General features: G+C 39.5%; 1 protein-coding gene and 1 pseudogene across 2 annotated transcripts in view; one reads left to right on the top strand and one right to left on the bottom strand.

Annotated features, from left to right (window-relative positions):
• LOC120889078 (SH3 domain-binding glutamic acid-rich-like protein 2) overlaps positions 1-13202 on the bottom strand; it is a 167663-nt gene that overhangs the window by 94994 nt on the left and 59467 nt on the right. The gene's annotated exons all lie outside the window — the stretch shown is intronic.
• On the top strand, positions 12861-13021 carry LOC120889350 (U2 spliceosomal RNA; annotated as a pseudogene).

Raw genomic sequence — 13202 nt, forward strand, 5'->3', positions numbered from 1 at the left:
GGGGGAAAAAGAAGAAAAGAGAAGGAGGAGAAAGAGGAGGAGAAATTACTATTTCCTTCTCCTAAATCATACTACAATATGTAATTTTTCCCTCCTTGATGTACAAAATTCTATCACTGCCAACCCAACGATGTGTGTTAATCTTTAACCTGCCTTAAGATCCTGATAATTAGAAAATAATAATGCAACATACAAAGATGTCCTAAATGAAGTGTTAGAGCCTAGGATTTTGTTAAGATCCTGAGTTTGGTACTTAGGGGAACCACAAATTCAAATTCCAGTTCTTGTGGTCCAGTCTGGCCATCTTCCCATGAGTGTTTTTGAATGCCACTCATAAGTCTGCTTTTCCTTTTCTCACACAAACCAGTTCCAGAGACTTACGAACCACATGGTCAGGTGAGTCATAGCAACAACCCCACTTCTCAGTACCAATTTCTGTGTTAGTAAGCTTTTTGATGCTATGACTGAAATACCTGAAGAAAACCATGTAGAAGAGGAAAGAAAAGTTCCACCTCATGGTTTCGGAGGTTCAGTCCATGGTTAGCCAACTCCATTGCTCTAGGCCGAAGATGGGACAGAATATCAGGGAAACAGTAGAAGAAACCGGATTACCTCATGGTGGGGGAGAGAGAGAAAGAGATTGGTGCCAGCAGATTTGGTTCAGATGTGGGCCCACTTCCTGTATTGCAGCCTTTCCACACTTCCTTCTGCTATGGAATGTTAGGTTATTTCCCATGATGTTATGGTTTGGATTGAGGTGTCCCCTAAAAGCTCCTTTGTTAATTCAGGAACATTCAGGGGTGAAATGAGTACGCTTCTAGAGCTATAACCTAATCAGTCCATCCTAATTTAAATGGACTAACTGGATGATAACCATAGGCAGGTGGGGTGTGGCTGGGGGAGGCGGGTCCCTCCCTTGATTCTCTGTCTCTCTCTCTCTCCCCCCTCGCACCATGAGGTAATCAGGTTTCCTCTACTGTTTCCTTGATATTCTGTCCCATCTGCAGCCTAGAGCAGTGGAGTTGGCTGACTATGGACTGAACCTCCGAAACCATGAGGTCAACCTTTTTCTCTTCTATGCTGTTCTCTTCAGGTATTTTGGACATGGCGACAAAAATCTGACTAACACAGAAATTGGTACTGAGAAATGGGGTTGTTGCTATGACTCACCTGACCGTGTGGTTCATAAGTCTTTGGAACTGGTTTGTGGAGGTGCTTGGAAAAGTTTGGGGATTCAGGCTGGAGAAGCCTTAGTATGCTATAAGCAGAACTTCATGGACAATTCTGGTGGAAGCTCAAAAGACTAGAATGAGGATAGGAATGAAGACAGAAAAAAAATGTGCTCACAAGATTTCAGAGGGGAATGAAAAATTTGGGGGAGATTGGACTAGAGGCCATTCATGTCATATTTTGTCAAAGAACTTCTACATTTTGCCCATTGATAGACCCAACCTGATCTTTTCTTAAAATTGGGAGCCATCTCGCCACAAAGCCATGAAAAGATAATTTTGGCTTTACTATAAATTACTGAAAATTCTGAACCTGCCTGGAATGCCTGCTCATGCCTTGAACTCACCCATGCCTGGTGCTCTGACCAGATAGCAGCCCTCTCTGAAACTTTAGTGACACCTCATAAATATTGGCCTTCCCTGGCCAGACAACAACCCTCTCTGAGGCTCTAATGGTCCTCATAAATTCTGATGTTGGGGCCAGCAAAAAATGTAAACTACCGTTAGTGTGATGCTTGTCAGAGTTCTGTTATCTGTAACCCCCCTTTGTGTAACTTTCTGGGCTATAAAACTGGGCTGCAGGAAATCTGGGGCTGCTGTCTTGTTCCCGGGATTTGGGGAGGGAGAGGCAGCCCAGCCAGTGGAAATAATAAACTTGCTTTAATTTGATTTTAATTGGAGTCAGTGGTCTTTTCTTGCATCCTGGTCTAACACCCATGTCCTGAGACTTTAGTGGAAGACAAATTTAAAGATGATGGATTAATTAATCCATTTGAGAAAACTTCCAGGCAACACAATATTCAGATAGTGACACGGATTTTGCCAGAAGTTTTTAACCAGTACTAGGAGAAATGAGAACATATAGCAGAGCCAGAAGACTCTAAAAACTTGCAGTTTGGCCCTTTTTGGAATGGAAGTGTTTATTTTGTGCCACTGTATATTGGATATATGTAACTTGCTTTTGATTTTTACAGGGGTTCATAACTAAGAGTTGGTCTTGAGTTTCAAAGAGACTTGGATCTTGAACTTTTGGGCAGTGCTGGGAAGTTAAATCTAGGGAGATGCACTTAGTGTATTTTGCCTTGTGAGATGAACATGAATTTGGGCAGTCCTGGGGCAGAATATAATGGTTTGGATATGAGGTGTTCTCCCAAATCTCCTGTGTTAATGCAGGACTACTCAGAGGTGAAATTATTAGGATATGAGAGCTATCATCTAACCAGTCCATCCTAGTGTGAATGAACTAACTGGGTGGTAAAGGTAGGCAGGTGGGGGTTATGGCTGAAGGGAGGGGGGATTTGGATTCATTTTCTCTGTGACCCTTTCTCCTTCTCCCCTCCCCACCTCTCTCTTCCTCCTCCTCTTCTTCTCTTCTCCCATCCTCTGTCTTCCTCTTGCTTCTCTCTCTCTCTCTCTCTCTCTCTCTCTCTCTCTCTCTCTCTCTCTCTCTCTCTCTCTCTCTCTCTCTCCCCTTCCCAGCCACCATTAGATGAGTAGCTTTTTTCTTCCCTGCCCTTCAGACAAGATGCTCCACCTTGCCTTGGGCCCACAGCAATGGATCCAGCCAACCATAGGCTAAATCCCTGAAACTGTGAACTTAAAATGAACTTTTCCTAATCTAAGTTGTTCTTGCCAGGTCTTTTGGTCGGAGCATTGAAAGCTGACTAACACAGATGATCTCCCAGTGTGTGTGTACAAGGAGAGAGTACTCACGTCTTACTCTCTTATAAGGTGCTTATCCCACCATGAGGATCTCACACCTCACACTTATTTTAAGTATAATTATTTCCCAAAGGACTTCCCCCTAATACCATTCATTGGGATTAGGGCTTCAACCTATGAACATAAATATTCAGTCTCTAATACTGTGGGAACCTCACAATAGGAGAGTTTTTGGTCCCGAATCTGCCATCTGTCACCCAAGCTGGGCACTCAGGACCTGGATGTGTAGTCTTTAGGAGTCCTCTGAAGTCATGTCCCTGATGCTTGGCACCCTCCTCAGAGCAGGGCCCTCTAGTCCTGTACAGAAGCCAGCAGAGCTGGCTTCTCAGTGTATTTTCTCCCCCTGAGTAGACAACTGGGAAAATCTCTTTTCTAATCCAAAGGGAGAACTTTTCTCCCTCCTACGTCCCCCAGAACTCTGCCTGATCTTCTTTCAGAGGGTTAGGATTTTGGAAAACAAAGGCAGAATGACCTATAGATCTTTTGCTTCCCATCTTGTCCTGTACTTCCCTGGAGGCAGTGTAACAAGAATGGTGAGAAGAGAGGGTGTGGGGAGCAGAGACTGTACAGGGAGAAAGAACAACTCAATAGTTCCACTGCCCTCCAGCCATAAGGCACATGCACATAATATCTTTTCAATACTTAGGGCATTGTGAATGGGGATAGTTTTCCTAATTTCTCTTTTAGAGGATTCATCACTGATGTATAGAAATGCAAATAAAAATTAAGATTCCATCTCACACAGGTCAGAGTGGCAGTTATCAAGAATAGACAACAATAAGTGTTGGCAAAGATGTGGGGGAAAAGGCACACTCATACATTGCTGGTGGGACTGCAAATTGGTACAACCACTCTGGAAAACAGTATGGAGATTCCTTAGAAAATTTGGAATGGATCCACCATTTGACCCAACTTTCCCACTCCTCTGTCTATACACAAAGGATTTAAAATCAGCATACTATAGTAATGCAGCCACATCAACGTTTATAACAGTTCAATTCACAATAGCTAAATTATGGAAGCAACCTAGATGTCCTTCAATAGATGAATGGATAAAGAAACTGTGGTATACATGCACAATGGAATATTACTCAGCATTAAAAGATAAGAAAATATGGCATTTGCAGGTAAATTCCATTTACCTGCAAATGCCATATTTTCTTATTATGTTAAGTGAAGTAGGCCAGTCCCAAAAAACCAAAGGCTGGATGTTCTCAATGATAAATGGATGCTGAAACATAATGGGTGGGGGGCATGGGAAAAAATGGAGGCACTTGTGATTGGGCAAAGGGGAGGGAGAGGTGGGGAGGGGGCAGGGGGACCGGAAAGATGGTGGAATGAGATAGACATCATATGTGCATCACGTATGACTGCACATATGGTGTACAACCAGAGAAATTATAAGATGTGCTGCATTTGTGTATAATGAATCAAAATGTATTCTGCTGTCATATATAACTAATTATAATAAATAAATTAACTAATTTAAAAAATACTTAAGGCAGGAATAGCTTCTCCCTTCTCACTGTTGTATCCCTGTTCCTCATCCTACCCCACTCTGGATCAAAAGCTTCACATAATGCCCCAAACTTACCTTCAAAGAAAGTCAAATCAAAAAAACTTTTGCTTTTCAGAAGTAACTGCAGAAGGGTGTTCCTTCACTGGGTCAGAACTGACCTATTTCAGACGTCTCAGGCATAAAACACCTGCTTCAGGCACTTGGAACTGATAGGTTTTGATGTTGGTTTTGAAGTTGGAATTAGAATGAAGTGAGATGCCCTTCAAAACATTCTTTCCTTCTGAACTGCAGATTTTTTTCCCCTTTCTGATTCTAAATGGGACAGCCTCTAAAAGTTGGGTCTTTTATTAGCTATGGTCTAAACAAAGCTGCTGCTTTCCACTGGGGTTAACCAGTCCTGCAGAGGTATCTCATCCCCCAGCCCTAGGTAACAAAAGTCTCAGCAAGACCATTCCTCAGGAAGGGGTCTAGGGCCCCTGGATAGAGCTTCCTTCTACAACTGCTACAGTTTGGATTTTAAATAGATCCACAAAGCCAAAGTATTAAAGGCTTGGTGCCTAGCTTGGCAGTATTGGGAAGATTTTAAGTCATCAAGGGCATGTCCTTGAGGAAAATAATGGGACTCTGGCTTCTTCCTTTTTTTTTTTTTTTGTTTTGTTTTGTTTTCACTTCCTGGACATAATGATGTAAGTAGTTTAGCTCTGTCAGGATGAACTGCCCCACCAAAAGCAACAAGGTCAACTATCATGGACTGAAACCTCTAAAACTCTCTCCCTCTTTTCCCTCACCCCCATTTTATGGTTTTTGCAGTCCTGAGGATTGAGCCCAGGACTTGTGTGCATGCTAGGCAATCACTCATATCCCCAGGCAACTTTTTCTCTTTCTGAATTAATTATATCAACTATTTGCTATAGTAATGAAAAGCAGGCTAACACAAGAAACAATGCCAACAAGGTCAGCAATTGGATGTCCCTGACAGCTGCTCCCAGACTCATAGGTGGCCAGGAAGGACACAGATGCATGTGAGTGGGACTGGGTTGTGCCTGCCAAATGCATAGAATCAATATTCCCTGAACATTTCCCACTTAATGAATAGATGAATTCTGGTTCTGTGCAACTGGTGGATCACTGAGGGTTTTCTGTAGCAGAGTGGCTTCTCTGAAACCAAGTGGGTCTTTGAGTCTCCTCTCAGTTGATGTGAGCTCAGGAAATGGGAATTGATTTTTATCCTAGACGGAACTTAATTAGAGTGGAAGTTTGTCGCCAAAATATCTCAAGCTTCATTTCAAAGTCAAATCAAAATGACTTTTGTATAATCCACTGGTTTGCATTGCAAGGTGTTCCACACCTGCGCTCAGCAGCATTAGATCTGGGAATGGATTGCGGTTGACTATTCTTATCCTCTGAACCTGTTTCCCACCCATTAGTTATTAATTTTCTCATAATTTGGGAGTTTCCAGATAAAGATGAGGTGGGGAAATAAAAACCATTATGGCAAATGTTGTCAGTAATCATTGTAGGCTTCAACTGGGAAAATAGAATTTAATAGACTATGAGTACCTGTTCTCTTCCATGCTTGAAGTTATAAAACCCAGGGTCCGTCCTTACCTAACACCACAAATATATGATTATATTAGTATTTATGAAGATATTTCTATGCCAGATTATTCACATACAATTAATCTTTACAGAGAACAGGCAAGAGAGGCATAATTATCCATATTTTACAGATGAGGTACTAAGGTTCTGAGTGAGCCATCCAAGTCTACACAACCAGTAAGTGGCTGAACCGTTATTAAGATCTGGATTTGCTTTATGTTGAATACCATGACTGAAGATTTTCAAACTAGATAATTTATATAGTGTAGTCAATACAAGCCCAATCAATTGTGCAAACCTTTATTAGCTTAAAAGAGTAGAGGGAAAACTATAATTTAATATAAAAAAACAACAACTATCATTTGTTGGTTGCCTTCTGTTTGTCAGGAATGCTTCTAAGCACCTCATGTCCTTATTTTACATAATACACAAGATAGCTCTGGCTGTTTTCACCTTCATAGATAAGGACAAGGAACTCAGAGGTTACCTACTGTTCTTTTACAGAGCAGTTCAGTGGGTATTGGGCCCTACCTACATTGAAAGATCCAAGTCAAGGATAAAGCTATGATATTAAATAATAAAATCATAAAATTTTAGAGCAGAAAGGGCAGTCGAGGTGACCTAGTCTAAAATTCCCACTTTGACATGTGGGGAAATTAGGTTTAGGACCTTGCCCTCTCAAATCACATATCGTCTATTTGGTTGTCAAATCCAAACTAGAATACAGACTCAATTCAATTAATCAGTTTTGACTTGAGTGCCTACTATGTGCTATGCATGGCCAAGTCTTCTCTTTCTCAGATCCCCAACTTTTCTCCCAGACCTTGTGCAGAAGACAGGAAATGGATAGGGATCATGCAGCCAGGACACAAGATCAAAGTCATGGAACAGACTGCAATATTCAGTGTGTCCTGAGGCCAGAGGGGAGGGGCCAGAGCTGGATCATCAAGTGTAACTTGATCCTAATCTTGAATGTCAAAAATATTTTGAGTTACTTTGAAGTGACTTGTCTTGAATGAAATGAAGTCCAAGCCTTTTGATTTGTTCCTCCTTGAACCCTAGAATTATTTATTTTAATGCAGTTAAGGGTTAGCACTTTATTTTTTTAATTTCTTCTGGCTATAAACATTTTCACATATTTCAAGAAATGTATGTTGAATGAAAAAATGCGTGACTGAGAAAAGTGAGTTCAATGGGTTAAGTGAGTATCCAAGGTTATTTAACTATCAGCTATTTTGGACGTGAAGCTTACATCCAATTTCTGTTTCATTGTCAGAGCTTGCCTCCTTGGAATATTTTATCACTATCAAAAAGGATAGTAATAGTGTGCCTTCCTTTACTCTAGAATATAAGTATCAGCAAAATGTCTTGCAATCTTTGAAGAAGCAAATGTAAAATCAGTGTGTGGAAAAGCAGGCATTATCTCTGGCAGTGTATCTCTAAAAAAGATTGAATAATGATTGTATTTCTAAAATTCTCTAATCTGACATTAGAAATGTGCTTCCATTTGCAGAAATGCAATAATATTTCTATTTGCTGGGGTTCAGGAGAAATGATACTTGAACAGCCTGCCTTCTTTAGTCAAATAAATGGGTAAGCTTTTAGCCAGCCCTTTCTATCTCTGTGTCCACAAGCATTAGTAGAAAGTAAGATTGCTTTATAATAAAGGGAGCCAGGATGAGATACCACTGATTTAGTGTTTAGAATCCTGACAGTTAATGGGAATGTAGCTATGTAACTTTTTGGATCGATATGGCTATTATATCCACTGTGTATGAATGAACCATTAATAAATGTCATAGAAAAAAAGATTGTACCAACCCAGTTTTGTTGACTTAACCATGCTGTAGGACTGGGGGTGAAAGAGGCTGGATATATGAGACAAGGAATAAGAGGGAAACACTCTTATTCCTGGGAGAGCCCCTGTTAGTAGGGAAGAGGGCGGGGCAGGTGCAGGTCTGAATCTTGACTATGGAAAGGCAGGGCACATTCTTTTTTTTTTTTTTTGGCAGGGTTATCTGGGATTGAACAAAGGAATATTCAATCTCTGAGCCACATTTTTAGCCCTATTCTGTATTTAATTTGAGACAGGGTTTCGCTGAGTTGCTTAGCGTCTCACTGTTACGGAGGCTAGCTTTGAACTTGAGCTCCTCCTGCTTCAGCCTCCTTGCTGCTAGGATTATAGGTGTGTGCCACCACACCTGGCCAAGGCAGGGCATATTCTTGAAACAAATACAGTATCAGATCTGGAAATTCCTCTTAAACTCACCTGGATGTGTCTCAGCCATGTCCTTAATAGGCAGAGAGACTTTCCTAATATTACAGAATTCCTTCCCTTTGCATATCTTTTTATTTTCCTCTCATACAACTTTCAATTTGTAGCCAATGCTACCTAATTACTTTCACTATCAGCATATCAGCCTCAAATATATATTCCAACATCTGATGTCCTGAATGGAAAAGAAGCTTATCATACAAGGGGAAATTCTTTTGCTTGCTGACAAGGAGACACCTCTTGCAACAAAAGTCTACGTATGTTTAGTGTAAATGATCAACTTGAATCTCTACCCTTCCTGGTTCCAGCCCTGATAGGAAGCAATGTTAAGTATGGAGTACTACACCTTCCTCCTCCCCAGAAATTTTACAGGGTAGACTTAGTCTTGCCACTTTCTTAACTCAGGGCTCTGCGTTTCAGTCTTCCCTGGAGGCTGTGTGCCTAGCTAGACCTAGCCAGGCATGAGACAATCACCTGGGTGAGTTAAGTGCAGTTTCCACCTGTATCCTACATCTCAGGGTCCAAAACTGGTGAAAAGGGGAATGGGTAAGGGAGGAACATTTGCAGTGTCAACAAGCACTTCAAGTTGTCTAAGCCACAGTCAGGGTGAGGAGCCAGCTTCCTGGGTAGTTGGATTTCTCTCTCTCTCTCTCTCTCTCTCTCTCTCTCTCTCTCTCACACACACACACACACACACACACACACACACACACACACACACACACACCTACACACATACACACGCACAATTTTGTATGTCAGAATTTTCCCCTATTCACTTTAAATTGTAATCTTTTTGCAGGAAACTCTGGATTCTATTAAGTCAGGACTTCTTGGTATTAGGATCAATGTGCCAAGCCCTTTGGGCAACACGTTGGGTTAAACATGTTTTCTGTCTACAGGAAACTAACAGCCAATTCAAACTATGAAAAATAAGAGTCTCTGGCATGAATGATCAACTAATAGTCTAGAAATTAAAAGAGCTAAAGGTACTGAAGGGAGGATCCTGGTACATTTTGGTGGAGGTTCCATTGGTAACTGTCTACCTAGGAGGCCGGGGGGGCCTCTCTTGCTACTGTTCTTTGCAGTGGCTGAAGAAACACCCAAAGGTGCAGTGGATCTGTATTGGGTACAGCTTTCCCTGTGGAGTTAGGCTGATGCAGTTATGGGGAGGGGAAGAATTGAAGAAAAGCTGGAGTATCCAATAAGGCCACAGAGCCAAGAGGTAAACACTCATCAGAACTGTAAGTTTGAAGAGGGAGATAGTGATAAGGAAGATGGAAGAAAGAAGTGAAAAGAGCCACTCCGATTTCAACTAAGAAGAGCATTCTGCCTGGTAAACTGGAAGCTCAGCATATGTGGTTAGCCCAGTTGTATATTTTGAGCTTAATATTCCAGTACTCTAATTTCCATCCTTGGTTCTGCCCATCAGACTGCTCATTTTCTTATTCATCCATCTTTTACAGCAAGGCTAGACTTCTACTGCTGTGGCTTAGAAGCCATAGGTCTCAACTAGGGATAGGAAGCTCCAAATCACAGAAAATTGTAAGACTAGCTGAACCAAACTGCAACACCCAAGATCACAATAGTCTTGGGAATAACCAGGCCTATGTGCAAAAAAGTATGATGTGAAACAGATTGTTTACATTCTTATAAAACCGTGGACGAATGGGGTTCTGGTAGTGAAGTCAGCAGTGTGTCCCTTCTAAAGGTCTAAAGGATTTCGAAAATATACTGTGAGTATTTGTTTCTGTGCCAATAAAGAAGCAAAATGTGTTTTCATTTTAAACAACCAGGAAAAAAATGTTTACATCTATCTCAAAACTACAGTCTGATGTTTAATTGTGAAAATAATGCCCATCCAAAATCTAAATAGTTTTGTTTAAAAGAAAACTAAAAGGGGGTTGGGGTTGTGGTTCAGTAGTAGAGCACTCACCTAGCATGTACGAGGTGCTGGGTTTGATCCTCAGCACCACATTAAAAAAAAAAAAAAAAAGCATTGTATTGTGTTCATCTACACTTGAAAAACATTTTTTTAAATAAATAAAATGAAGGTATCGTGTCCAACTACAACTAAAAACAAAATATTTTTAAAAACCGCACACATTTGTAACAATGTTATTCATGCAATTTATTTATTAGCAGAACTTTTCATCCAAATTTTAGCATGTAAGTAAATGACAAAATTTATTAATTTATACAAATTCATCTGGAAAATGAGATTGTCCTGAGCTTAAATGATTAAAAAAAAGTATGGAGTAAAAATGAAGAATGTAGAGTTCTGGTTTTTAAAAAGCTAAAGATTAAATTTCCTTGACACATTAACCGATACCATTCTCACCAAAGAGCAAATGGTATAAAGGGTCTGCAAGCCAGTCAGGCAGGCACCAAGGGTCAGACTTTCCTGTGAGGAACTGGTGTCAGGCCCTGTGTAACTACCTAGCAGGGTTCATCATGGTAGGAGAAATGTAGTCAAAGCATAATTGTGACAACAGAAAAGTCCAAATTCTCAATATAAAAAAATAAAATTTTTAGGGGCCTGATAATACAAAAGAAGATAGCTATGTACATACATATAGTAATATACTTATTATACTACATATAGTAACACCATACATATATGAATATATATATTACTAATATATATGTTATAGGTTACTATGTCAGATGTATATATGATATATTATATATAACATATATACATATATATTCTTAGTAATATATATTTATATTATAGTATTATAAAACATTTATATATTTATTTATATAAATATATTTATATAAAATATATATTTACATAAAACATATTTTATATAATTTATATAATTATTTTGCTTGATGACAAATATATATATATATATATATATATATATATATATATATATATATATAAAACTAAGAAAAATAAGGAAGATCAAAAACATTCTTTACCACCTAAAACCTTAAGATCTTGTGTAAGGGTTTTCCTGAGACTTCAGACATCACCAGAATCGTAAGCAGGGACAACTTTTTCTTTCCTTCAGCAAAAAGTAAGCTCTGCAATCCTCCATCCATTCCCCAAATTGGGAAGACATAGGACAGGTGGGTTTTGAGTGCTTCCTTAGCCAGCTGTTCCACCCCATTGTCTTTCAATTCTGGAAAGACCTCTTCTACATTTAAGCATGTTTCCAACTGCACAGCCAGCCAATCTTTTGTTGATCTTTAAAAGCCTGCAAAATTTCATTATGTTGTTGTTTATTCCAAATTAGAAGCCTCTGGATTCTTTCCCCTGGGTGTTTAAATTTTTTAGTTTATAAGCAAATGTCCAGAAAGAAATAACCAAATTAAAAATTGTCACCAAAATTCCATTTCCAGATGCTTCCTGGTGACTAATCTGCCATAATGCCTTCAGTCTTTTGTTTCTGTTTCCTGATTCACTCAGTGGGAATAATTTATCTTGTGAATTTGTTTAATCAAACTGACTAGAGTAAAGACACATGTTCAAAGTCTTTTTTGCAAAACTCACACTTTGACTCTCGTGCTGAACGCTGCAGCAACAATTACAGGATCATAAAAATATTCAGTCAGCTGCTTGAATTCCCATGTCACATATTTCCTATTAGCACTTAAAATTTAAATCTAGGTTTGAATTTAGTTTAAGTAAATTAATTACTCCCATTTTAAAATTTACTATAAATATTATAGATTTATCACAGCTTTGCAAATTTAGGATGACTTGTATAAAACTCTATGAACAAAGTTATGATCTTAATATTTGTCTTAATACTTTTTGATGTAAATTCAAGAACAGAGTGAGAAGTTGAGCTGTAATGGAAGATTGGAACCAGATTACTAAGGCATTCATTTATATGATTAATAGTTCAGTAGTTTATTTTTTGCTCACAATTGCACGTGTTGCGTTGTGATTCTTCTGTTGATCCTTCTTGGCATCACTCATGTGGCTGCACCTGAGTGGCAGATTGGCTAGGGCTGTCAGCCATGGCACATTGATCTTAAATGTGGGACTACCCCAAATAGCCAGCCTGGGCTTTCTTACAGTTTTGTGGTCTCAAGGAAGAATTCTTAGAAGAAGCATTCGCAGAGTGTAAAAACAGAGCTTTAAAACTTTTTATATAGAGGCTGTAAGACCTACATTACTTATACCACATTTTATTCATCTGAGCAACTCACAAAGCTAGCCCAGATTCAAGGAGAGAGAAAATAGACTCCATCTCTTAAAGACAAAAGTGTCAGAGACACATTGCAAATGCTTATGGGATGTGAAATAACAATGCAGCCATTTTTGGAAACCATCAACTACACTCCACCTCCTAGCTGAAATAATTCCCATTCCTCCCACGTGAAACACACTAATCACCACCTCCCTCCATGGCTCATCCTGTTAGGCATCTGCTCCAAGTCCAGGGTCTAGCCATCTCAATTAGGTGCAAAGAAGGGCTCCTTATGTTGCTTGTATATACTAATCAAGTGTGCCTTCTCTCTATCTGGAAGCCTCTAACCCTAAAAGGCAAGTTATATCACTTCTCAGCCTTTTGGCTAAGATTGAGTGTAGTCTCTGTTCTTGTCAGTTTAATATCTGATACATCCTTTATCCAAGGACAATATATTAAATGGATTTTTGGAGCAGGAAGATGGAATAGGAGCTTGCTCCTTCCACTCCAAGAATGATGAACCAAAAAAAAAAGGCAAGTTATCTGCTTCCCACACACAGCACACAATAGTATAGGAAAACTTCTATGGATAAATCATTATATACTCTGTAAAATCAGGGCCATGAAGGGAGCAGAGAACAATCATGGGGAAAATGGAGAGGTACCGTTCTCAGGAATATAGGTTAGGAACTTGGGATGTGTTATGG

Source organism: Ictidomys tridecemlineatus, chromosome 8, assembly GCF_052094955.1.
Source record: "Ictidomys tridecemlineatus isolate mIctTri1 chromosome 8, mIctTri1.hap1, whole genome shotgun sequence".
Lineage (NCBI taxonomy): Eukaryota > Metazoa > Chordata > Mammalia > Rodentia > Sciuridae > Ictidomys > Ictidomys tridecemlineatus.